This window comes from Sorex araneus, chromosome X (genome assembly GCF_027595985.1).
Source record: "Sorex araneus isolate mSorAra2 chromosome X, mSorAra2.pri, whole genome shotgun sequence".
Taxonomy (NCBI): domain Eukaryota; kingdom Metazoa; phylum Chordata; class Mammalia; order Eulipotyphla; family Soricidae; genus Sorex; species Sorex araneus.
This window is the reverse complement of record NC_073313.1, coordinates 106,830,266-106,857,326: the sequence shown is the minus strand read 5'-3', so window position 1 is coordinate 106,857,326 and position 27,061 is coordinate 106,830,266. Positions and strand designations below refer to the sequence as shown.

Here is a 27,061-nt window from a genome sequence, read left to right as displayed (position 1 = left end):
TTAAAGATGCCTCTATCTTCAATATCATGGAGTGTTCTATCTATATTTACCTCCATAAATCTTATGGTTTCAGGTCTGAGATTGAGGTCTTTAATCAATTTTTATTTGACTTTTGTGTATGGAGTTAGAAAGAGGTCTGTGTTCATTTTTTTGCATGTAGCTGACCAGTTTCCCCAACAACAGTTGTTGAAGAGACATTAGTTACACTATTTCAAATTCTTGCTCCTTTATTGAAGATTAACTTACTACATATGGTCGGGTCTGTCTCTGTATTTTAAATACTGTTTCATTGATCTGAGGGGTTGTGTTTTTCCCAGTACCATGCTGTATTGTTACTACTTTGTAGCACTGTTTGAGGCTTGGGGGAGTTATGCTTCCCATTATCTTTTCCCCCAAGGATTGCTTTAGCTATTTGCGGGAAGAGTTATTGTTCCATATTAATTTTAGGAGTATTTGATCTATTTCTTTGGAAAATGCTATGGTATCTGTGAGTTTTCAAGAGAAAAAGAGTGGGTATGTGAGGGTCCCATACTGGTCTGTATACAGTTTTTCTCTCTCCCATCCATCTTTGTCCGGTCTCTCCCCTTATGGTGCTATTGTAGTCATAATTTTGGTCTTAGTCCCAGTTGTCCCATCCTAGTCTCCTTGTAGACCTCAAAGTCCTCTACCTTGTTACATTTTATTCCTTATCTCGTTGTAGTCTCATGGTCTTCTACTTCCAGTCATTGTCATCATCTAGTCTTCCTTCTAGTCCTTGACTTTCAGCATAGTCTTCTTATTTTTATCCTCTGTTTGAGACACTGTACTACAGACAGGAATATTTTCCCTATTTCAGCTGCCTTCTGGAAATAATTTCAGAGGCAGTTTTCCTTTTCTCACAGAAGCCTAGCTGGTCTTTGACACGCAGATCTTAGGTGCTAGCCAGGCCTGACTTGACATTGTAGATTCCAGGCTCTGGCCCAGCCTAGTCTTTGGGATGTAGATTTCAGGTGCTGCCTAGTTTGTAAGTGACATGTAGATTTCTTGTGGCAGCCCAGCCCGGTCTTTGGGATGTAAATCCAAGTGCTTTCAGCCCAAGGAAGGCTTCGATTTTGGTTTTGTATCTTCTAGATACCGGCCTGCAGATACAAGAGAATAATGTTGCTTCAATGTTCTTCCTGTAACATCTTTTGGTGCCTTTGGTGAAGTCAATGTATTGCGTCCTTTGGAAGTGCCATGATCAATAAAAGGGGTTTGGAGAGAAGGAGAGGGGGTGGAGAGTGTATAGAGGGAAGATCGGAATAAACTGCGAGTTCCGGTGGGAGCAGAGAGAGAGAATGAAGTAAGATGGGGGAGGATGAAGCAGGAGGAGAATCAGAGGAGAATGGAGAAAGAAGTTTGGAATAAACTGCAGTGAGACCAACCATCTTGGCTTCGTTCCTTCCTTCACCTGCCTCGTCATCGCCATTCAACCTCCCTGGTGCGGTGGCGCCCCTTTCTTTTATTTTTGTGTTTTTACACAATCCTCAACGTTCCAAAGTCCCAAAGTCATCACCTTTTTAGTCATCGACTTTCTAGTCATCGACTTTCTTACCCTTGCAGCATAGTTATATAGAAAATCATGAAAGGTGGGAATACACAAAGGTAGGGTTGAACATTGTCAAAGCAACAAACAGAAGGAAAAGCCACTCCTACAGGGGAAGTCCTAGGAGATTAACTCAAGGACAAAATCTCATCTGAGGTTTCAGCACTCCAGATTACTAGGAGATCTGCTCAAGGGTGGGATTCTATACAGGGTGTATTGCTTTCTCCTTTCCTCAGCTATTAATCCACTTAAGTAACCATAGTGCATTTTACTCCTTATAATATTTCTATTCATTTTGTATGAACACAATAAGAGATATATTAAGTTTAAAGGCTAGCTCTTCCTGGGGACATCTCGTTATATATTCCAGACCATAGTCCTTGGACCAGGTTAGTCTTTCCTAACCACAGCAGTATCCTTATTCACTTATTTCTTTTTGAGTCATGACAGAGTTTGTTACATGACCATGCTCTTTTTTTTTTTTGACCTTTTTTTTAAAATTTATTTATTTTTAATTAGAGAATCACCGTGAGTGTACAGTTACAGATTTATACACTTTTGTGCTTATACTTCCCTCATACAAAGTTTGGAACCCATCCCTTCACCAGTGCCCATTCTCCACCACCCGTAAACCCAGTGTCCCTCCCACCCTCCCCAATCCCATCTCCCCCCCACCCCACCCTGCCACTGTGGCAAGGCATTCCCTTCTGTTCTCTCTCTCTAATTAGCTGTTGTGGTTTGCAATAAAGGTGTTGAGTGGCCGCTGTGCTCAGTCTCTAGCCCTCATTCAGCCCGCAACTCCCTTCCCCCACATGGCCTTCGACTACAATGTAGTTGGTGATCGCTTCTCTGAGTTGACCTTTCCCCGGAACGTGAGGCCAGCCTCGAAGCCATGGAGTCAACCTCCTGGTACTTATTTCTACAGTTCTTGGGTGTTAGTCTCCCACTCTGTTATTCTATATACCATAGATGAGTGCAATCTTTCTATGTCTGTCTCTCTCTTTCTGACTCATTTCACTCAGCATGAAAACTTTTCATGCCCATCCACTTGACTACAAAATTCTTGACCTCCTTTTTTCTAACAGCTGCATAGTATTCCATTGTATAGATGTACCAAAGTTTCCTCAACCAGTCATCCGTTCTGGGGCATTCGGGTTTTTTCCAGATTCTGGCTATTGTAAATAGTGCTGCGATGAACATACATGTGCAGATGTTGTTTCGATTGTACTTTTTTGCCTCTCTGGGATATATTCCCAGCAGTGGTATTGCTGGGTCAAATGGGAATTCAATATCTAATTTTTTGAGAGTCGTCCAAATTGTTTTCCAGAAGGGCTGAACCAGTCGGCATTCCCACCAGCAGTGAAGAAGGGTCCCTTTCTCCCCACATCCTCTCCAACAGCGGTTGCTTTTGTTCTTTTGGATGTGTGCTAGTCTCTGTGGTGTGAGGTGGTATCTCAAAGTTGTTTTGATCTGCATCTCTCTGATGATTAGTGATGCAGAGCACTTTTTCATGTGCCTTTTGGCCATTCGTATTTCTTCCTTGGTAAAGTTTCTGTTCATTTCTTCGCCCCATTTTTTGATGGGGTTGGATGTTTTCTTCTTGTAGAGTTCAACCAGTGCTTTATATACCATTGATATCAACCCCTTATCTGATGGGTATTGTGTAAATATCCTTTCCCATTCTGTGGATAGTCTTCGTATTCTGGTCACTGTATCTCTTGCGGTGCAGAAGCTTTTTAGTTTAATGTAGTCCCATTTGTTGATCTCTGTTTTTACTAGATTGCTTAGTTCCGTGTCACCTTTGAAGATACCTTTATCTTCAATATCGTGGAGGGTTTCGCCGACCTTGTCTTCAATGTACCTTATGGTTTGTGGTCTAATGTTGAGGTCTTTAATCCATTTTGATCTGACTTTTGTGCATGGTGTCAGGTCAAGGTCTAAACCCATTTTTTTGCATGTGGTTGTCCAGTTGTGCCAGCACCATTTGTTAAAGAGGCTTTCCTTGCTCCACTTCACATCTCTTGCTCCCTTATCAAAGATTAGATGGTCATACATTTGGGGTTGTGTGTAGGGATATTCCACCCTGTTCCATTGGTCTACGGCTCTGCCTTTGTTCCAGTACCATGCTGTTTTAATTGTTACTGCTTTGTAGTAAAGTTTGAGGTTGGGGATGGTGATGCCTCCCATCATCTTTTTCCCAAGAATTGTTTTAGCTATCCTTGGACGTTTGTTATTCCATATGAATTTTAGGATTGCTTGATCCATTTCTTTGAAGAATGTCATGGGTATACTTATAGGGATCGCATTGAATCTGTATAATGCTTTGGGGAGTATTGCCATTTTGACAACATTGATTCTCCCTATCCACGAGCAGGGTATATGTTTCCATTTCCTCATGTCCTCTTTGATTTCATGGAGTAGCGTTATGTAGTTTTCTTTGTAAAGGTCTTTTACTTCCTTGGTTAAGCTGATTCCGAGGTACCTGATTTTCTGGGGCAGGATTGTGAATGGGATTGCTTTTTTCATGTCCCTTTCCTCTGCCTCATTGTTTGCATATATGAAGGCCATGGATTTTTGGGTATTGATTTTGTAGCCTGCAACTTTACTGTATAAGTCTATTGTTTCTAAGAGTTTCTTAGTAGAGGTTTTAGGCTTCTCTAGATATAGTATCATGTCGTCTGCAAATAGTGAGAGTTTGATTTCTTCCCTTCCTATCTGGATGCCCTTAATCTCTTTTTCTTGTCTAATAGCTATCGCAAGTACTTCCAGTACTATATTGAAGAGGAGTGGTGAGAGTGGGCATCCTTGTCTTGTGCCTGATCTCAGAGGAAAGGCCCTTAGTTTTTCCCCGTTGAGGATAATGCTTGCCGTAGGCTTGTGATAGATGGCTTCGACTATCTTGAGGAAAGTTCCTCCAAACCCCATTTTGGCGAGGGTTTTCATCATGAAAGGATGTTGGATCTTGTCAAATGCTTTCTCTGCATCTATTGATATGATCATATGGTTTTTATCTTTACTTTTGTTGATATGCTGGATTATGTTGATTGATTTCCGAATCATGACCATGCTCTTAACTTATTATACTTATAGTGCTTACCTTGTCTCCTTTTGATGCTAGGGTAGCTTACAGTTTGCCCTGGGTCCATCCAGTCCCTTCAGGGACCCTACTTTTCGAGTGCTAGGAACTAAGGGCAACTGAGGCCAAAGTCAAGTAAATATGGATGCCGAGGAGTAAATGTTATTTTGGAGCCAATCAACTCCCATGTTACAAAGCATAGCATGAACTGTCTTCCTGTGTCTGCACAAAAAGGACATTGCTAAATAAGCCATGCAAATGACATAAAGGAAAGAGAAAAGCATTGTAGGATTTTTAGTGCTTGATGGAATTGGGTGTGCCTCAGGGGCACTGTAGTGTGTGGGGCTCAATAAACCTAAACTCCCTTTGGGAGAAGCAAGGATAACCAATGTTATCCAACAGGTATCCCAAGAGGGATTGCAATGAATCTGCTTCAGGAACTATTGGCATTTGATTAAGTTACTCTATCCAACAACCTTCAAAGTCAGAACCAAGAAAATATGGAACACTTGAACAGACTGAGATTGATCAGGCTTGAGATCATTGAAATAATTATCAAAAGTCCCCAAATTAAAAGTCCAGGCTCAGAAGGATTCACTAGCGAGTTCTTTCATATCTCTAAGATATAGCTACTTCAAATTTCATGACTTCATCTTTCCTAACAGCTGCATGGTTATGAAGAGTATCATGCTCAATAAAATGTGTCAGAAAGAGACAGACAGAAATAGAATGACTGCACTCATTTGTGGAATATAAAATATCATAGTATGAGTCTAACACCCAAAGACAGTAGAGACAGGGCCAGGAAAATTTCTCCATGATTGGAAGCCTGCCTTATGTGCTGGAAGAGGAGGAAGCTGAGATAGAGAAGAGATCACTAAGTCAATGAGGTTGGAGGAATTGCTCAGGATGGAGATGTGTACTGAAAGTAGATTAAAGCCCAAACATGATGTCCTCTTATTATCTGTATTGTAAACCATGATGCCCATAAATATAGAGAGAGAGTAAGAGGGAAACTGTCTGCCATAGAGGCAGGGGGAGGTGTAGGATGGGGTCAGGGTAGGGATACTGAGGACATTGGTGCTGGAAAATGTATGTTGGTGGAGGGATGGGTGTTCGATTATTGTAAGACTGACCTCAAACAAGAGAGTCTTCCCTACCCCAAGCAGAGCTCCCGGCAGCCGAAGACCACCGGAACATAGCTACAGCCATGCTCAAGGCCCCTCTCCACATGTTCGGACAGGCCTCATGCATGAAGGTACCGGCAGAGGAACCCAGGTGTGCGTAATTCTATCAACGGCCAATATCCAGAGACTTAAAAGCAAGCTCCCAGAAGTGCGCGGCTGCAAAGCCTACTTCTTGTAGCCTACTTCTCCCTCTAGGAGAAACTGGCAATCTTCTGAAAGTTTCCTGCCTACATGGGACAGCCTTGCAAGCTTCCCATGGTGAATTCATATGCTAAATCCAGTAGCAAGCTGGATCTCATTCCCCTGACTTGAAAGAGCCCCCAGTGCGACATCGTTGGGAGGTCTGAGTCGAGATAGACTTCTAAGATCTCAGGGAAAGGACGAAATGAGAGGTTACTGAGCCTGCTCGAGAAATCAGTGATTAATGTAGGATTTCGTGACCTCAAACATGAAAGCTTTGTAAGTGCAGCTCACGGTGATTCAATATATATATATATATGTGTGTATATATACACACACACACATATATATGTAAATATATATATATATATATATAGAGAGAGAGAGAGAGAGAGAGCTACTGCTAATCATTTCCAGACTCTTTTAGGCAATTAAAGAAACAGAAAAATTCTAATATTGCTGATTAACATACATGTAAGTATGCTCAACAAAATACCAGGAAATAGAATCCAACAACTCATCAAAAGGATTATACACCATGAAAAGTTGGACTCATTCCAGGCATGCAAGTATGGTTTAACATATGCAAGTTAATCAGCATAATACAGCATAACAATACAAGAAAAAGTAAAATAATCATATAATTATATCAAATGCTTTGGAAAATGCTTTTTCTCTAAAATAATCTATGTAAATTGACAGCATATATTGACAAATAATTATCACCAAAGTCCATTATTTACATTACTTAATTACTTTTTTTGCCTTAGCTCTTTTTAAAATTTATTTATTTACACATTTTTAAATTAAATTACCATGAGATAAACAGTTGAAAGTTGTCTATGATTCGGTTCCAGTCATATAATGTTCCAGCTCCCGTAACTTCACCAGTATACATTTCCCACCAAAAATGTCCTTGATTTCCCTCCTTCAATGCCCCCTATACCCAGTATGTCTCTATGCAGACACTTTTCTTCTCTCTGTCTCTGTCTCTGTCTCTGTGTGTCTGTCTGTCTGTCGCTCCTTTTAGTCATTATGTACAGGTACACTTAACAGTTTCAGTACAGTTAACTCTTAATATACAGCCTAATAGTCTTGAAAAATATATAGCACGTTTTCACTGTTTCTTAAAAATTTAGACTGGATTTAACGCGATCCCTATAAGGATACCCATGACATTCTTCAAAGAAATGGATCAAGCAATCCTAAAATTCATATGGAACAATAAACACCCACGGATAGCTAAAACAATTCTTGGGGAAAAGATGATGGGAGGCATCACCCTCCCCAACCTCAAACTTTACTACAAAGCGGTAACAATTAGAACAGCATGGAACTGGAACAAAGGCAGAGCCGAAGACCAATGGAACAAAGCAGAATATCCCTACACACAAGCCCAAATGTATGATCATCTAATCTTTGATAAGGGGGCAAGAAATATGAAGTGGAGAAAGGAAAGTCTCTTCAACAAATGGTGCTGGCATAATTGGACAACCACCTGCAAAAGAATGGGCTTAGACCTTGAACTGACACCATGCACAAAAATCAGGTCAAAATGGATTAAAGACCTCAACATCAGACCACAATCCATAAGGTACCTCGAAGACAAGGTCGGCAAAACCCTCCATGATATTGAAGCTAAAGGTATCTTCAAAGATGACACGGAACTAAGCAATCAAGTAGAAACAGAGATAAACAAATGGGACTATATTAAACTAAAAAGCTTCTGCACCGCAAAAGACACAGTGACCAGAATTCAAAGGCAATCTACAGAATGGGAAAGGATATTCACCCAATACACATCTGATAAAGGGTTGATATCAAGGGTATATAAAGCACTGGTTGAACTCTACAAGAAGAAAACATCCAATCCCATCAGAAAATGGGCCGAAGAAATGAACAGAAACTTTTCCAAGGAAAAGATACGAATGGCCAAAAGGCACATGAAAAAATGCTTTGCATCACTAATCATCAGGGAGGTGCAAATCAAAACAACCATGAGATACCACCTCACACCACAGAGAATGTCACATATCCAAAAGAACAAAAGCAATCGCTGTTGGAGAGGATGTGGAGAGAAGGGGACCCTTCTTCACTGCTGGTGGGAATGCTGACTGGTCCAGCCCCTTTGGAAAACAATATGGATGACTCTCAAAAAATTAGAAATTGAGCTTCCATTTGATCCAGCAATACTACTGCTGGGAATATATCCTGGAGAAACAAAAACGTATAGTTGAAATGACATCTGCACTTATATATTCATTGCAGCACTGTTTACAATAGCCAGAATCTGGAAAATACTCGAGTGCCCGAGAACAGATGACTGGTTGAAGAAAATCTGGTACATCTATACAATGGAATTCTATGCAGCAGTTAGAAAGGATGAATTCATGAACTTTGCATATAAGTGAATCAACATGGAAAGTATCATGCTAAGTGAAATGAACCAGAAAGAGAAGGACAGACATATAAAGATCGCACTCATCTGTGTAATATAGAAAAACAGAGTAGGAGACTAATATCCAAGAATAGTAGTATATAATACCAGTAGGTTGGCTCCATAGCTTGGAAGCTGACCTCACACTCTGGGGAAAAGTCATCCCAGATAGAGAGGGGAACACCAAGTAATATGTGATTGGAGATCCTGCGCGGGGAGGGAGATGCATGCTGAAAGTAGACTAGAGACTGAACAGGATGACCACTCAATACCCCTATTTGGAGCCACAACACCCAAAAGGAAAGAGAGATATCAAATTGGAATGCCCCGCTACAGAGGTGGGGTGGGGTGGGGGGATGGAACTGGGGGGTGGGAGGGATACTGGGTTCATGGGTGGTGGAGAATTGACACTGGCTCTTAAACATTGCGTGAGGGAAGAACAAGCACGAAAATATGTGAATCTGTAACTGTACCCTCACTGTGACTCACTAATTAAAAATAAATAAATTTAAAAAAATTGGACTGGATATAAGCTCTTTACTTTTCCTTTTAATTTTTATAAAGATACCTTGATTTATAAAATTGTTTATAGTAGAATAGTTCAGGCATACAATGTTCCGATGACAATCCCATTACCAGTGACCTCTCCCTACACCAATGTCCCTATGTTTTCTCTCACTTGCCAAACTGCTCTTTTGGCATACCACAATTTATTTCAGCCCCAGCAAGCTTAAAGCAATGACAGATGAAACTATAAGAAAATAGATCAATAAAAGTTAATTTGTGATGATTGATTGCTAAATGATTTTATCAATATAAATAAGATGTTAATTATTATTGAAAATGTATTAAATCCTTATCAAACTGGGGATAACATATCGGTTTTATTCTAGTAGAAGGCAATTGTGTGCATCACTAGTGAGTATCATATTAAATGCAACATATTGGGAAGTTTGTCCTTTCCTTTAGCGAAGCTCTTTTAATGTTTCCTGCAAAACTGGTTTCAAGGCTTCGAACTCACTAAGTTGTTTTCTGTTCATGAACTCTGTGTAAACTCCCTAAGCTGTTACCTGTCTATGAAGCTCTATATCATTGCTTCATAACATAGCTGCATAGTTTCTTGATAAGGTGTTCATTTCAATGAGTTTTTGTACTGTGACCCTTCATGATCTTCTGACTCATAAAGTTTCATTTGACAGATGTGCTGTACATTTTATGGTTTTTCTTTGTAAGTTCTTTTTTGTCTTGCTGCTTTCAGTATTTATTCCCTATCTTTGCCTTCTGTCATTTTGAGTACAATCTCTTTTGGAGTTTTCCTAGTTGAGTCTATTTTTGCTGGGACCCTTCAGGCCTCTTGAGTCTTGGTGCTTGTAATCCTCAATTTTTGGAAATTCTCCCTTCTATTCTTTAAAACTCAAATGATTCTTATATTGTTCATCTTGATCTCTTCTCCTAGTTTTTATCTGATGTACTGTTTATTTCCTTTCACTTTTCCCCATCTCTCTTGTTTTCTAGAGGTTTCCTCTTCTTATATTGGAGTGTGAATGCTTTTCTCAGCTACTGTTATTCTGCCGCTCAGAACTTTATTGAGTTAATATCACCTACTGTACTCATGTTTCCGAAAGTTTTTATTATAGTTTTTTCATTTTGGCTTTCATTCTTTCTTGTGATTTTTCTGACTACTTGAGGCATCAATTATTTGAACTCATTAAGCATGCTCACCATAGTGTCAATAGAGTCATTGTCTGAGGATTTAAAGATCTGGTTGGTCTTGATTGAGCTTCTGTGAAAATGTTTTCACTCATTGAACTTGGTGGACTTCTACATGTCTCCTCTACTGGGTTTGCAGTGTTCCTGCTTTGCTGAGGGTGAATCTTTGTAGTTAGCCCTCCTGGCAATCTTTGATGGATTAGTCTAGCAGTTTCTCTTTTCCTTCCCAACTTGATTTCACCCAGTGACAGGAAGCATAAATATGAGCATTATGGAATTTTATGCACAGAGCTATTGTTTGGACACAAGCTTCCACTTGAAAAACAAGCAGAGGGTCTGAGATATGAAAGTAGTCTTGTTGATATGGTAGAGGTCAGGTATGAAGGTTGCTAGGACATAGATTAAAGAAATGGGAATTTACTGCTGATTCAAAAAAAAGTGTGGGAGCTATCAGCCAGGAGTTTAATATCATCTAGAGGAGGGGGAAAACAGAGTATTAGGAGATGTTTTGATGAGCCCATTAATATGGCAGAGGTCTGGTGAGGAAGCTGGGTGTGTCTAGCTGGAAGGGGGGGAAGCTGACTCTAGTTCAAAACAGTGCTTAGAGTCATAAACCAGAAGATTAATTTCACCTGGCGGGGTGAGAGAGCAAGCCGAAATTCAGGAGTTGTGGAGCTAGGTCTACTGATACAGTGGCAGAGTCTGGACATGGAGGCTGACAGGACCTAGCTGGAAGGGAGGGAAATCCCAAATATGTTTTTAAAAAATATTTTTAAATGTCTGTAAGCAAAACCAAAAAATACTATGCTATAAAAGCTACATGTCTCTGTAAATCCTAAAATACTATATAATTTAAAGAAAAGTTTGCTTATCTTTCATATGAATTACAAATGTAAAATGTTTCCTCCAGAAAATTGTTGGGTAAATTTGTGCCCTCTCCCTGGGTCCAAGGAAACCACTGCCCTGCTTTATTTTGTTAAATATATATTAATTTAACCTGTTCTATAACATCATGAAAGTGTATCACTCAGTATAATGATTGATATTCAACAATGTTATTCGTGAAAATAGCTTGTTCTTTTAATTGATGAGTTGTATTTCATTGTATGAAAATAGCACAATGTAATTATCCATTTTTCTGAAATGAATACTGTCATACGATTTTTTAAAATATTTTAAATTGAGTGACCATGAGATACAGTTACAAAGCTTCCATGTTTGAATTTCAGTCATACAATGATCGAACACCCAACTCTCCAACAGTGCACATCTTTCCCCACCAATGTCCCCAGTATCTTCCCGCCATTCCACCTCTCCCCCTGCCTCTATGGCAGACAATATCCTCCATACTCTCTTTTGTATTGTTTGTTATAAATAGCATAAGATGTTGCGTGGCTGCAAGATTGGCCGCGTGCTCCTGGAATTCTAAAATTTTAGATAATTTGGATCTGGAAAAATCTATGCAGCGTGCTGCTCAGTTTGGAGATTCTTTTTTGTGTCTCTGAATCATGGCTGTAAAGGAGCTTAAATAGCAGCCAGAGGCAGTTTGTGGGCTTGACCTCCAGGGTTCCATGGGAATGAGAAGGACCAGCTCATCCCCTATCCCTTGAGGCCTGGAGTTTGCCATCACTAAACCTGCATACCTGGACTTCTCACTGTGTTCTGGAAGTTAGTGGCTGCCAAATTTCTTGGGGGGCAGGTGGACGGATAATGTCTGCTCCCATCTGAGGCATTCCTGTGAGTTCGGCCTGGCTCAAAGTCCGAAGGCATCTCTGCAGCAAGCTTCTTGATTTGGAGATTCTTTTGTGTACATACACTTTTTATAGTCACATTTTAATTACTCTTGTTCTAATGCCAAATATAATTTTTCAATAAAAATCCCTGTCACTGTCATCCCGTTGCTCATCGATTTGTTCGAGCGGGCACCAGTAACATCTCTCATTGAGAAACTTATTGTTACTGCTTTTGGCATATCCAATACACATGGGTAGCTTGCCAGGCTCTGCTGCACGGGCTCTATACTCTTGGTAGCTTGCCGGGCTCTCTGAGGAGTGATAGCACAGTGGTAGGGTGTTTGCCTTTCAATAAAAATAGATCTTTTTATTGTTTTCTTTAAATTAGTATATTTTTTATCCTTGAAATATGTTAACCAAGCATAATTTGACCAAGATGGAAAAGTAGGTTTTCTAAACGTGTCACAGACACAAGTGAGAGCCAAATCTCCTTTTGTAGAGGGCCATGATCTGAAAGTCACAAGCTGGTCAGGACATAGTCCCTGAGTGTTTGGTCTCCAACAGCCTCCTGCTGCCCTGTCATTAGGTCAGGTGCTTCTGCAATGTGGATATGGTCTCACCCATCCTGTTCTTTGGGACCACCATAACCATTCCCAGGAGCTTCAACAGCATGTCATTGAAGGCCGACCTGCCTCCCAGACATGTGCTGCTCTCCTGCACCATGAAGCTAAACTTCAGGAGCACCTTCTCATAGGAAAATTCTTCTGCATTAGTGAAGTTGAGCTCTTCTTTGCCTTGGGCCCTCAAATTATTTTTGAATTGTCCTTCCCATCTTCCACAAATGTCTTGCTGATCAGATGGTAGAAGTGGCACTTCCCACATGGCCTGTTAGTTCCATGAGCTTCTGTGAGTTCTTTCCTTTCTTTCAGTTAAGTTGAACAGACTGATGAAACTTAAGATCTCATCTTTGTCCACATTACCATGCTGTCTTCTGAAAAGTCTGTTTTCTTATTCATGCTGTCAACATGGTTCTGCTGAATGAGAAGCTTGGTGAACTCAGCAGTGTTCCCGGGATATTTGAGGAACAGCTGTTGTAGTTACCTCTTGATCCTGTAATAATCGATATTTGAGATTGCATAAGCCTCAAATTCAATGTTCACTTCCTTGCCCACGACCTACTTCATTGACTTCATCTCTGTCATCCTATTTTTCCTCTTCGTTCTCCACTTCATCATCCTCCTGCTGATTGCAGTGGTATGGGGTCTGGACAACAGGCATCTGCTGAGCCTCCTTGTCCAGCATGCACCGCTAAAGCCTCAGCCTAACATAATTTCTGTTAACATAGAATTTATAAGTTAAAGTGTACACTTGTTTATAAGCCCCACCCAAAGGGCTTATCCTGGCTTTATTGTAGGATAAAATTGGGTTTGTCCTTATAGCCTTGTTGCAGGGAGCTTAGTTTACCTTAGAGCAATGGCCTTTCTGTATGGACACAGGAAGACAGTTAATATTATGCTTTGTAACTTGGGTGCTGATTGACTCCAATAATATTTACTCCTGGGCATCTGCTTTCTCAACTCAATTGCCCTTAGTTCCTAGCACCCCAAAAGCAAGGTCCCAACTAGGGACAGAATGGACCCAGGACAAGCTGTGAGCTACCCTGGCATCAAAATGGGCCAGGCCAAAGCGTCACAATACTTAATTATAAGTTGAGAACATGGTCATAGACAAATGCTGTCATGATTAAAAGGTAATGACAAGACTAGGACCTGGTCTGAGGATTGTGGTCTGGAATATATAGTGAATGTCCTAAGGAAGAACCAAACTTTAATTCTGATATATCTCTTACTGTGCTCATACAGAATGACATTGCTAGAAATATTAGAAGTAAATTTACTATAACTATCTAAATGTATTACTAGCTGAGGAAGGAAGAAAGGGACACACCCTTGTTTGGGTCCCACCCTTGAGCAGATCTCCTAGTAATCTGGTGCAATCTCCTTAGATGAGATTTGTTAATCTCCTGGAGAAATGGTCTTACCCTTCCTTGTTGATTTGTTAATGTCCAACCCACCTTTGTGTCACCACCCTATGTAATTGCTATGTAAACTAAGTGTAAGCGGGAGAGGGAGCAGAGGCAAGACAGAAGTGGAGAGAGAGGCAAGACAGAAGCAGCAGAGAAGACACACAGAAGGGCAGAGGCAAGACAGATGCAGCAGAGAAGACACAGGAGAAGACACAGAAGCAGAGAGAAGACACAGAAGCAGAGACAGAGAGAGGTCGGAAGAGACCAGAGGAGAGACTACAGAGACAGAGGCAGAGGTAGACAGACAGAAGAAGGCACAGAGGCACACACAGAAGCAGAGCACAAGGAGGAGCCATCCTGATCCGGTCCATACACAGCAGCTTGAGAACACTGAATGTGAGAGGCGTGTGCGAGAGAGAGCTGTCCCCGAAAGCCCGAGGACAACAGAACACAACACACACATCATCACCCTCCCCCACGCACGAGTGACTTTATAATTTTTTACACTTTATGATCAGGGATCACTCCTGGTGGAGCTTGCAGGACCACATAGTGTTCTGGGGATCAAACCCAGGTCAGCAAGCAAGGCAAGCACATTACTCACTAAACTATTTCTCCGATCCTAAAGTGAATATTTATTTATTATTTTATTTTTTAAAATTTTATTGATTCACCGTGAGATATAGTTACAAGCTTTCATGTCTGAGTTAGAATCACACAATGATCAAACACTCATCCCCCCACCAGTGCACATTCCCCACCACCAATATCCCCAGTATACCCCCACCTTTCCCACCCTCCCACTGCCCCCATGGCAGACAATATTCCCATACTCTGTCTATTTTGTGGCATTATGGTTTGCAATGCCGATACTGAGAGGTTATCATGTTTGGTCATTTATCCACTTTTGGCACACATCTCACATCCTGACCGATTCCTCCAACCATCATTTTCTTAGTGATCTCTTTTCTATCCCAGCTGTCCTCTCCTTGCCCACTCGTGAGGCAGGCTTCCAACTATGAAGCAATATTCCTGACCCTTCTATCTACTGTCCTTGGGTGTCAGCCTCATATGATGTTATTCTATACTCCACAAATGAGTGAAGTCCTTCTATGTCTGTCCCTCTCTTTCTGACATAGCATGATACTGTCCATGTCTATCCACTTATAGGCAAATTTCATGACTTCATCTCTCCTAAAATCTGCATAGTATTCTATTGTGTAGATGTACCAAAGTTTCTTTAACTAATCATCACTGTCATCCCGTTGCTCATCGATTTGTTCGAGCGGGCACTAGTAACATCTCTCATTGAGAGACTTATTGTTACTGTTTTTTGCATATCCAATATGCAAGGGTAGCTTGCTAGGCTCTACCGCACAGGCTCAATACTCTCAGTAGCTTGCCGGGCTCTCCAAGAGGGGCGGAGGAATCGAACTCGGGTCAGCCGCATGAAAGGCAAACACTCAACCGCTGTGCTATCGCTCCAGCCCCTAACTAATCATCAATGACAGATATTATTAAAAGTAAACTGAGAGAATTAATGAAGCTGTGCAAGCATTCTGTTTATCAGTAGACATTGTGAAATCTCACTCAGTAATCTGCTTTGGTACCCATCTAGAAAATACTAGGAAGTACTCCACTCTTTTTTTTAAATTTATTTTTTATTTTATCACCATGTGGAAAGTTACAATGCTTTCAGGTTTAAGTCCCAGTTATACAATGCTCAAACACCCATCCCTTCACCAGTGCACATATTCCACCACCAAATATCACAGTATACATCCCCCACCCCCTAGGTCCCACCCCGCCTGTGTAACTGATAAATTTCACTTTACTTTCACTTTACTTTGATTACATTCAATATTTCAACAAAGAAAACTCACTATTATTATTTGGAGTTTCTCCCCCCTAAAGTCGGACCTGCTGAAAAGGAAGCATTTGATAATTTGTTTTCCATTACTGAGAATGAAGAGATATGAGATCAAGCGGCCACACTAGTAGCCACCTAAAGTGCATATTTAACTTTATAAAACATTATAATTTTCCTCTTTTATATTTATATTATGAGTTAATTTTGTTCTATATAGTCATCAATATTTGGTGTTTTGCTCTTTTAAAAATACCTTCATTTGTGTCTTTTAAGATTTGAATTATAGACATCTATATATATCCTTAGTATAAACCTGACCTCAGATAGATATTTTGAAAATAATTTTTTCTCAGTCTGTGACTTGTTCATTATTTTTTTGAATGATGTCTTTTGACAAGCTATATTTTCGGTGGGAGGGGGATACACCCAGCAGTGTTCACTGCTTACTTTTGAATCAGAGATCACTCTTGGCGGGTTCCCATGGTCCATATGGGATTCTGGGGATTGAAACTTGCTCAGCAACACGCAAGTAAAATGCCCTACACACTCTACTTTTGCTCTGACTTCATGATGATCATTTTTTAAATTTAGAAAAAGAGTCCTTTAGTGATATGTATATTTATAGATATTTGGGACACCGTAGTGGTGTTCCTGGCAGTGCTCCAGTGACCATATGTGGTACTGTGGACCAAAACTGGGTTACCCATGTGTAAGGCAAGCGTCTTATCTTCTGTATTATATCTGGCTCATGTGCCAATGATTTTATTTTATTTTACTCTATTTCTTTTTTTTTCTTCTTGGGTGACACCCGACAATACACAGGGGTTACTCCTGGCTCATGCACTTAGGAATTAATTCCTGGCAGTGCTCAGGGGACCATATGGGATGCTGGGAATTGAACCTGGGTTGGCCACGTGCAAGGCACTGTGCTATTGCTCCAGCCCCTTTTTTATACTATTTCTATCCCCTAAATTTTTAACTATTCCAAGTTTCTTTGTTTAGTTCAATTATACATAATAAGTTAGTAGGGGTTTTGTTTTATATTTATTTTTGTTTTGAGGTTATACCTTGTGGTTCTCAGGGCCTACACCTGCTCAGGTTATCAATCCTGTCGGTGTTCATGAGACCATATACAGTGTTGGCGATCAGAGTCAGTTGCATGAATAAATTAGTACTTTTTGTAGATTAAAATAGTGTTTAAGGTTCATTTTATTCCATCGAGATGGCCAGTGTTCCAGGAGCCAATGCTGGACAGAAACATACTGTCCCATAGATCTCTGAGAAAATTTATTTGTATCCAATAATTTTTCCTGTTTTCTCAGAGTAATGTATTTTATTTATTGACCATTCAAGCTCGGTGATTTTTCTGTTGTCTTCAAAACCTATCTAGTGAATTTTTCATTTCATTAAAAAAATTTCCATGTTATAGTATTTCTATAGTATTTCTTTTTTATTTGAAGTTAGGTTTATATTTATAGTTGTTTCTCTGCTCACATTTCCAATCTGTAAATTCTTCAGTCCTTAAATATATTTATAAATTTTTCTCAAAAGTATTTTCTGCTTACTATACTATATATAATCCAATGTGCATTTTCTACTGACTGATTTAATCTTAAGTATAAGTCAAATTTTCTATTTTCTTTGCATAACTAAAAATTTTTATAGGTTACAGAACATTTTAAATTGTACACTATAACAACTCTGGAGACTGTTACATCCTCCTGAAGAATGAATGTTTATTATTACAGAACCAACTCAACTTTCAACATCTTCAGTGTGTCATGCAGTAACTAAAATCTCTAGTCAATAATTTTAGTTCACTCTAATTGATTTGTCTCCCTGGGATTTCATTCATACATGCCAAGATTAATATACAGCCAAGAATTTGGAAAGATTTTACAAGTAGATTTTGAAACTGAGCTCCCAATGTAGCACATTACCTTCCACTACATTACCTTCCACTACATTTCTCCCTAAATTTATAGCTGTTGTGTTGGCTCCAAATTTTGAAAGGCAATTAAGGCTTTCAACACTTTAAACTTGGGAGGCTTTAAATAATTTCTGCTACTAACTTGGTTGCATTTTGGGAAATGCACTCTTGCAAAAAAGCAAAAATTACAGTTTACCCATTTTCATATATATATATTCCTAGTTCACTATTTCATAGTGTTCAGTAAGATATTTTCCATACTTTAGTTTTTTGTTTGATGATTATATAAAGACAAGAATTCTCAAAGTCTTCTACTGTTTCTCCCTTGTCAAATATCTAGCTACTTTTTGTATTACATATATATTATGCAACTTTTATGTAATATATTTTATACGAAGATGTAGTTGCTCCAGTTAATATGTTTTATAAGTGAGGGCTTCCTTTATTCTGTTCTTAGGTGCATAATTTTAAGGAAGGAATAATAATAGTTTGAGCTCTATTGAAGCTGTGTTTCAATTTTAATTTGAACAAGTAAATAACTAGTGTTAATTTATTGATAACCTAAGCATGCCCATCCAAGAGAGCATACAGAGCTCTAGTAGCTTCCATATTGAAAACTAAAATCTGTAATTCCTTCCTTCCTTCCTTCCTTCCATCCTTCCTTCCTTCCTTCCTTCCTTCCTTCCTTCCTTCCTTCCTTCCTTCCTTCCTTCCTTCCTTCCTTCCTTCCTTCCTTCCTTCCTTCCTTTCTTCCTTCCACTTAAAGTGAGCTTTGGAGACATTACACTTTATTATTGTTATTTTTTTTTTGCTTTTTGGGTCACACCTGGCGATGCTCAGGGGTTACTCCTGGCTCTGCACTCAGGAATTTCCCCTGGCGTTGCTCAGAGGACCATATGGGATGCTGGGAATCGAACCCAGGTCGGCCGCATGCAAGGCAAACACCCTACCCACTGTGCTATAGCTCCAGCCACAGACATTGCACTTTAGACTTTAAACTTCATCTCAATTCACGACATGTTCAAGTCTGAAAAATATTTTAAAAATAGTTTTAATTTGGCTTTTACTATTATGGAATTTCAGAGGTTTAGCTTTAATACCTGTACTTCTATGTAACTGTTACTATTCCTATCAAATTTTTAGTTCCATCACACTATCACAGATTCTTCTTTTTTTTAATCTCTGTAGTTTTGTTTTTCTTTATTTTGGTTATTTTTTTTAATTTTTATTTTTTTAAAAATTTTATCACCATGTGGAAAGTTACAGAGTTCTCAGGTTTATGTCTCAGTTATACCGTATTCAAACACCATCCCTTCACTAGTGCCCATATTCCACCACCAAAATCCCAGGTATACTCCCCGCCCCCCACCCCAACTGTATAACTGATGAATTTCAATTTATTTTCTCTTCACCTTGATTACGTTCCATATTTCAACACAAAACTCACTATTGTTGTGGGAGTTATATCCCCAAACAAGATAACCCTAATAAGGAGGCAATTGATAATTAGTTTTCATTAAAAGATTGTATGTTTTCAGGTTTTAGAAAAGGCTCGGATGTGTCCCAGTCCCGAATCCTGGAGCCGTGTTAGTTGCTGCTCAGTGTCGCCAGGGTTCCATCTGGAGAAGGTGTGCTGGCGGCACCTCCTCCTTCCAGCCCCCCGGTGTTGCTGGCCCCGATTCGGGTCCGGAGCATTGTCCGGGCCGTGTTGCTCACCAGAATGCCTGCCGCTTCTTTGTGGATTGTGGCATCAAGATGGGGCCGAGGGTGGGTCGAGGGCGTGACTTCCGGCGGCCGGGACCACTTGGAGTTTTGGGCTGGCGCCGCCCCACTCCAGTGCCCCCGCCCCCCGCGGCTCGGATGACTATCACAGATTCTTCTTAATTGTCCCATGCTCTCCCCCTTTCTTCTGCAATCACCATAGTTTTACCAAAGTCTAGAAATTATTTTGGTTGTTTCTTGCTGTTTGTTTTCTTGTTATCTTTAGTTATTAATATTCCACAAATTCTACTTGGAACAAATTCTAGTTAGAACAATCCAATCACTCTTTCACTTCCTAACTTATTTCACTTATAACAATTACTTGAAACTCAACTACATTTTACGAAACGGCACGATTTCCTCTGTGGTATCAGCAGAGCAATAATCTATATACAGAGTATATAGACAAAAGGTTTTTGCCTAGTTGTTTGTCAATGGGCATTTAAGTTGACTCCAGGTCTTATTAAGAATAATATGGCTATGAATATAGGGTTGTGAATACCATTTCAAATTAGTCTTTCACATGAATGCCTAGAAGTGGTATTTCTGGATCATATGGATCTCTGTTTTTAAAAATTTCTTCCAAAAGTTTTATTTAAACAATGTAGTTTACTAAGTTGTTCATGATGATTTGTTACAGGCATTCAATATTCAAACACTAAACCCACCACCACTCTCACCTTCCCTCCACCATTGTCTCCATTTATCCAACTACCCCTCAAGCCTATAAAAATGTTTGTCTTTGTTATAGTTACATGATTATCATGTAAATATTAATTTTACATTAAGATAAACATTAAACATTAAAACATTAAGGCAAGGCTGGGGTGCTGGAGAAGTCCATCCCTGGATTGATCTCGTGGTCCATCACAAGGTGTAGTCATGGAAGCCTGCCTGGTGGCTGGTGACTCTGATGAATCAAGAAATAAAGGAAAGTTGCGCATGAACAGCATCATGAATGAGAAAAGTGATTCTCACATATTTTTAAGAATTTCCACTAAATTGGGGGCTGGAGCGATAGCATAGCAGGTCGGATGTTTGCCTTGCACGCTGCCGACGCAGATTCGATTCCCAGCATCCCATATGGTCCCCCGAGCACCGCTAGTAGTGATTCCTGAGTGAAGAGCCAGGAATAACCCCTGTGCATCACCAGGTGTGACCCAAAAAGAAAAAAAAAAGAATTCGCACTAAATTCAGACAGGTGGAATTCACAAATGCTTTGGGAGATAGGATTTTTTAAGGCTGTTTTCTGCCTCATTGTGTTTGAGGAAACCAGGTGGACTGCAGCAACTCTTTTGAAACCATCTGAGAAAATCTTGTCAGAGATCTAGCTTTGGCCATATCTGCTCTAACCATCGTGGTCTGATCTGGAAATAAACGGCATCCGAGTGTGCACCGACTGTTTTTGTCATTATGTGAGGTTGGAGATTGAGTGAACTTCCTCTCAGTGATCGTCCAAGATCCCTGCCTTAAGAGCAAACAGTGCTGGCTCTTTGTACAAAACAGAAAAAGAGAATATTTAAAACTGAAAACCTCAGAATTTTCAAAGTTCACTTGAGTAAATCATTACAAAAGCTCTGTTATCTATTGATGATTGAGTTTTTAGTTAAAGTCTGCCCCCCAAAGAAATTCCAGAGTGAACTTTGGGATGTGGCTATTCATTAGACCTTTAAGGATGAATATATTTCAGATGCAAAATAGTAATAATTGTGATGAGACGATATTAATTCACCATATGAAGTCATTATTGAAACAATATGAGGCAACGGTAGACAATTTTCTCTTAACAAACTTAGAAAAATTTTTACGCTAAAGTATAGCAAATAAACTTTTTAATGTAATTTAAATAAACGGCAGAGCCTGGCAAGCTCCCCGTGGTGTATTTGATATGCCCCAAACAGTAACAATAACAGGTCTCATTGCCCTGACCCTGAAATAAGCCTCCAATTGTTGGGAAAGATGAGTAAGTAGAGACTGCTAAAATCTCATGACTGAGGCAAATGGAGACGTTACTGGTGCCTGCTCCAGTAAACCAATGAACAACAGGATGACAGTGATACAGTGATACACCTCAAGCCTACTCCAATGGCAGGGCCACAATATTTTTTATATTGCTTGTTATCCATAAATGGCTAACAGAATTATCAAATATATTTCATTAAAAAATTAGTGAAAATTGTTGTATCTCACCATGTGGATATTTAAGCCCTTGCTTGAGGGATTACAAAGACACTGTTACAGGTTAATATTATGTGTTAATCCAGTATGGTGTGCTACTACTGCATTGCCAGTGCTGTAGAGTTTGGAGATGTTGCATGACTGATATCTACAAACTAAAAAAATAATCTCCCCCTTCTAAAAAGCTACCATCTTTTATTTTTTAAGGAATCTTCATACCATTCTCCATAGTGGCTGCACAATTTTACATTTGCAGCAATGGTACAATATGTTTCGTTTTCCACACATTCCTGCCAGCACTTACTTCCAATCTTTGGATAACAAACAGCTGTCACTAGTATTGGGTGATATGTTGTGGCTTTGATTTGCTTTTCCCAAATAATACATTATTTTGAGTATTTTAATATATCTGTGGGCTATCTTACCAACATATATGCTTTAGAGAAGTGTTTATTCAGGTATTTTGCCCTATTTAAAATTATAATTAAGGTGATGTTTTTATAATGATGTTGACATTGGTGTGCACAGTTACCCTACCTTAGTTTCACCAAAATGTTCAAGACCTCTACCCCTGCTCCTGAGTCCAAATGCTTATAACCACCAAATCAGTTGTTTGCAATTTGTAGTCCAACACCCAGAATTAATTATCAATTTATATTTTCTATATTCTTATTTTATTCTATCAACATAGATTAGTGAGGTCGTCTGGTGATTATCTTCCTTCCTTTGGTTTGTTTTGCTCAGCATGAAACCTTGCAGTTACATCCAATTTGAAGTAAACTGCATGATTCTATCTTTTCTTAAAGTTGACTAGTATTCTATTGTGTATATACAACAGAGCTTCATCATCCATTTATCTGTCATTGAAAATTTCAGTTGTGTCTATTTTTTACATATTTTACAAATTGAACATTGTCACATGTATGATGTACAGATACCGTTAGTTTGCCTTTTCAGTTTTGTAGTAATTTCTTTATCTATCTAAAGGTTAAAAAAAAACCTTGGCAATATCAAGTTGATATTGCAAATATCTTAAAAACGTGACTATCAATATGCTTGTGTCAGGAGCTGGAGAGACAGTACAGTGGGTAGGGCGTTTGCCTTGAACTCGGCTGACCTGGCTTCAATCCCTGGCATCTCATCTGGTCCCCCAAGCACCGCCAGGAGTAATTCCTGAGTGTAGAGCCAAGAGTAACATCTGAGCATTGCTGGGTGTGACCCCAAAAGCAAAAAAAATATGCTTGTGTCACATCCTATTTCCAAATATTGAAAACTAAATATGAGTGGAGATAACCTTATTGGAACTTTCTACTCTCTTCCAGAACCACAAAACTCAGAAAACGTAAAGTATAAGGAAACTAGCTGACATTTAGGTCCTCTAATCTTAATAATTATCATTGTTAGCACTTTATAATTTGTAAAAACTTTTCTGAATTTGTCTTCTAGTCAGCACATCCTTATGAATCTGTACCCAATTTCACGTTAAGACCAAAATTATAAAATACTCCCATGAAAGAAAACAGTTGGCAAAAATTTATTTTAGAAGATCTCCCACCCCTCTGAATTTTAAGCCTTTCTTACGTATCCTGTCAGGACCACTATGGACCTCCACCAGAGTTTCCTCTGACTTTGCCCTGCCCAGGCATAGTTCACCATCACTAGCCTGGACTGGAGCGATAATACAGCGGGTAAGAGGCTTGCCTTGCATGCAGCCGACCCGGATTCGATTCCTCTGAACCTCTTGGAGAGCCTGGCAAGCTACTGAGAGAATTCTGCAAACACGGCAGAGCCTGGCAAGCTATCCGTGCGTATTCAATATGTCAAAAACAGTAACAAGTCTCACAATAGAGACATTACTGGTGCCCACTTGAGCAAATTGATGAACAACGGGACAACAGTGCTTACATAGCCCTATTGTCTTTAATATATGCTATTTTTGTGAATTTTTTATTTATATTTTAACTTTTAGTATCAGGAGTGGTGGGTCTGCTTAGTATGTTAAATCCTTCAAATTACGTTATTAGAAAGAAAAATAATTAACTTTCTCAATTGGATCCTCTATGATCTGCGTCTTCCCTAACTTTTCAGTCTTAGCTCACACTGCAATGTTTATCTCAACCTCTCTGGTCCAGTTGTTGTAGCTATTTTTATTCTGAAAGTGTGATATGATGGTAGAACAAAGCTTTTTTCACATTTTATTTCAACCTCTGGAATACATTTCTTTTTTCTGTTGCTGGGTCAACTCTACTCATGTTTTGACTCTGGGCTAAGTATTTACTTCTCAGAAAATCTCTCTTAACAAATCCAAGTAGTCAAAAATACAATTGTATATACTCGCAGGATACATTTCTCCTCCATATGAATTATCAGATTTGTAAGCTTATTTTTATTCATGCAATATTTTGATTAAAATAAAAGTGAGACATATAATATTCTGTTCCCTACTTGTTTCCAGCTTTTAGTACAGTAGTGCCTAGCATATAGTAATGTATTTCCCTATTTTTTGTCCTGTAAGCAATACCTGCTGGTGCTGTAGGACCACGCCCACCTCAGTTCTCAGGATGCTCAAGGGATCACACTGAGGTCACCTGCATGTAAAGTATGTGCTTGAACCCTTTGAGAGATCTCCCTATCCTCACCAAGGTGTTTAATAACTATTTGTTAAAGTAATTAAATATTACAAAGAAATAAGCATAAGAAAGTTTCCAATAGTTAATATGTTAATTTGCTCTATATGATCATTTGTCTCTGGAGAAAAAGATCAAATAGGTTGATATGAATATAGGAGGTTTTTAATCCCACAAAACACAGCAAAGCAAAACAAACAAAACAAGGTAGATATTTAGACCATAGAGACAGAAAATCTTATGCTAAAATAGGTATCAATGGTTACTATACTTTGTAACAGGAACTGATATCAATTAAGTTTTTGTAAAAGTCCATAGTCAGTAATGGGGTGATATTGCATCTGCTGTGAACAAAGAAATTATTTTCATATTACAACTCTCCCAGTAAATTTTTCTAGTGGCGAAAGCATCTTTAAGATCACTTGAACTAGTGCTTGCATAGAATAAGTGAGTCTGGTGACTGTATGCTTAAAGGTTTCATGTCAGATATTGGACTTAAAAGACACATTTAACTTTTGAGCATTTTATACTAATGAAATTTGGAGATAGTATGCCTAATTAGTAAATGTGCAAGTGACCATCATGCTAAAGCAGCTATTTCAAATATTTTGTCGAGAAGATCAATTGGACAAGATGGCATAAAATTCTCTACGTGCTTATCATATGGGATATTTTTATTGGTTGTAGCTGAGTACATATGACAGTAAAGATTTGGGGGAAATCTAGGCCTTCAAGATTTCCTTGTTAGCACTCTAAATACTCTGTATATTAACTTATCTGATATGTTGAATACAAATATTTCCCTCATTCAGTTAGTTGTCTTTTAATTTTAGCCTGTGTTTCTTTGTTATGCATAAACACTTTAACTTTATGTAGTCCAAATGTTTAATTTTTATTCTGTTGTCTTTATCAGTGGCATCATATCACTGAAGAATCCTTTGAGGTACAAATTTTGGAGTATTCCACCTATATTTATTTCAGTGTACATTATAATTTTTAATCAAATCTTAAGGTTTTTGATCCACTTTGAATGTAAGGTGTGACATATGGATCCAGCTTTATTTTTATACATGTGGGTATCCAGTTCTCTCAGCACAATTTGTTGATAAGGTTATGTTTACTTCATTTCATATTTTAAGCTTTGTCTTAAAGTAGCTGTCTATAAGTATGGGAGCTTGGGACTGGAGCAATAGCACAGCGGGTAGGGCGTTTGCCTTGCACGCGGCCGACCCGGGTTCGATTCCCAGCATCCCATATGGTCCCTGAGCACCATCAGGAGTAATTCCTGAGTGCATGAGCCAGGAGTAACCCTTGTGCAACGCTGGGTGTGACCCAAAATGCAATAAATAAAAATAAATAAATAAATAAACATGGGAGCTTGTCTTTGGGTATTTGATTCTGACTCTTTAATCAGAGAGCCTATGTTCATACTAGTACCATGCTGTTTTAATCACTACAGCTTTATAGTAAATCCTAAATTAGGTAGTGAGATAACTTCCTATTATATCTAGGTTATATAAGATACTCACAAAGATTAACAAAAAATAAATTCCAAAATCCTCTCAAAATGGGGAGAGGAAATTAAAAGAAAGTATTACTGGGAAGATAGACAGATGAGCACATAAGCAATAAACTCATAAAAATGTGCATTACTTATCAAGATAATAAGATATTATCTCACACCATTAAGAATATCACATATGGAACAATTAGTGTTGATAAGTTTGTGGTGAAAAACAAACTATCATTCACTGCTGGCGGGAATATTGTCTTGTACAATCTCTTTGGAAAACAGTATGAAGAGCGCTCAGTAAACCTAGAATGGAACTGTCATATGACCCAGCAATTCCAGATTTGGGTATCTACCTCCAGAATACAAAAATATTTACTCAAAATAAAAACTCCACACTATTACTCATTGCAGCTCTTGATAGAATAGCTATGATACGAATGTCTAAAGACAGATGAATAGATTATGAATATGTGGTATATATACACATTGCAATACTATGCATATACAAGATAAGTTTAAATCATGCAATTTGCTCTTATCCTCTAAACACCAGCTCTGAGGGAGGGGCAGGAGAAGGGGAGTTTCTCAAACACCAGAAGACTCCTCCGTTTTTTTTTGTTTGTTTGTTGAAAGACATTTAATATTAACCTACATTTAATGTAAACTTTCATGAAAGAAAACTAAATTACACTATATTTTCTCAGGAAGTTGACCACAGAACTGTTGGGGGGCAGTATTTGTTGGGGGGGTTATTGCTTCCTCCACTGTCATTGCTTTTCATCTCCTTCCAACATCAACTCTGGGGCAGGGAGAGGGGGTTCCTAGCTAAAGCACCAGGAGACTCCCTTAACTTTTGCCTTTAAGGGGTGTGTCAGCTGGGCCTGCCTACCACCTACCCCAGGATTCACTGAAGCTCTTCCCTTGACTCTTCCCTTGACTCTTCCCTTAGTGAGTCTCATAATGACTCCTCAAGTTGAAGATTCTAGGTTATTTTTAGTTGGTTTAGTTTTGGTGCTGTTGAAACAGATATTCTGCTCTGGCCATTTCCTTGCTCAGCCAAATTAACAAAACAGAGTCCAGCAAAGAGGAATATTGGTGCAAGAGGCAGAAGGGCAACTTTCTGTTGGGATAGAACTAGAAGATATTGCATTGAGTGCATTGAGTGAAGTAATCCAGAAGTAGGACAAACCCAGAATGACCTTGTTTATCATGGTATACAGAATGATAAGACAGAAAATTTAATGCCTTAAAATAGGGATACCTAGATGA

General features: G+C 39.0%; 1 pseudogene; it reads right to left on the bottom strand.

The window, feature by feature from the left end:
- Positions 1-12,469: 12,469 nt before the first annotated feature.
- Positions 12,470-13,189, bottom strand: LOC129399763 (BRCA2 and CDKN1A-interacting protein-like; annotated as a pseudogene).
- Between the last annotated feature and the right edge of the window lie 13,872 nt (positions 13,190-27,061).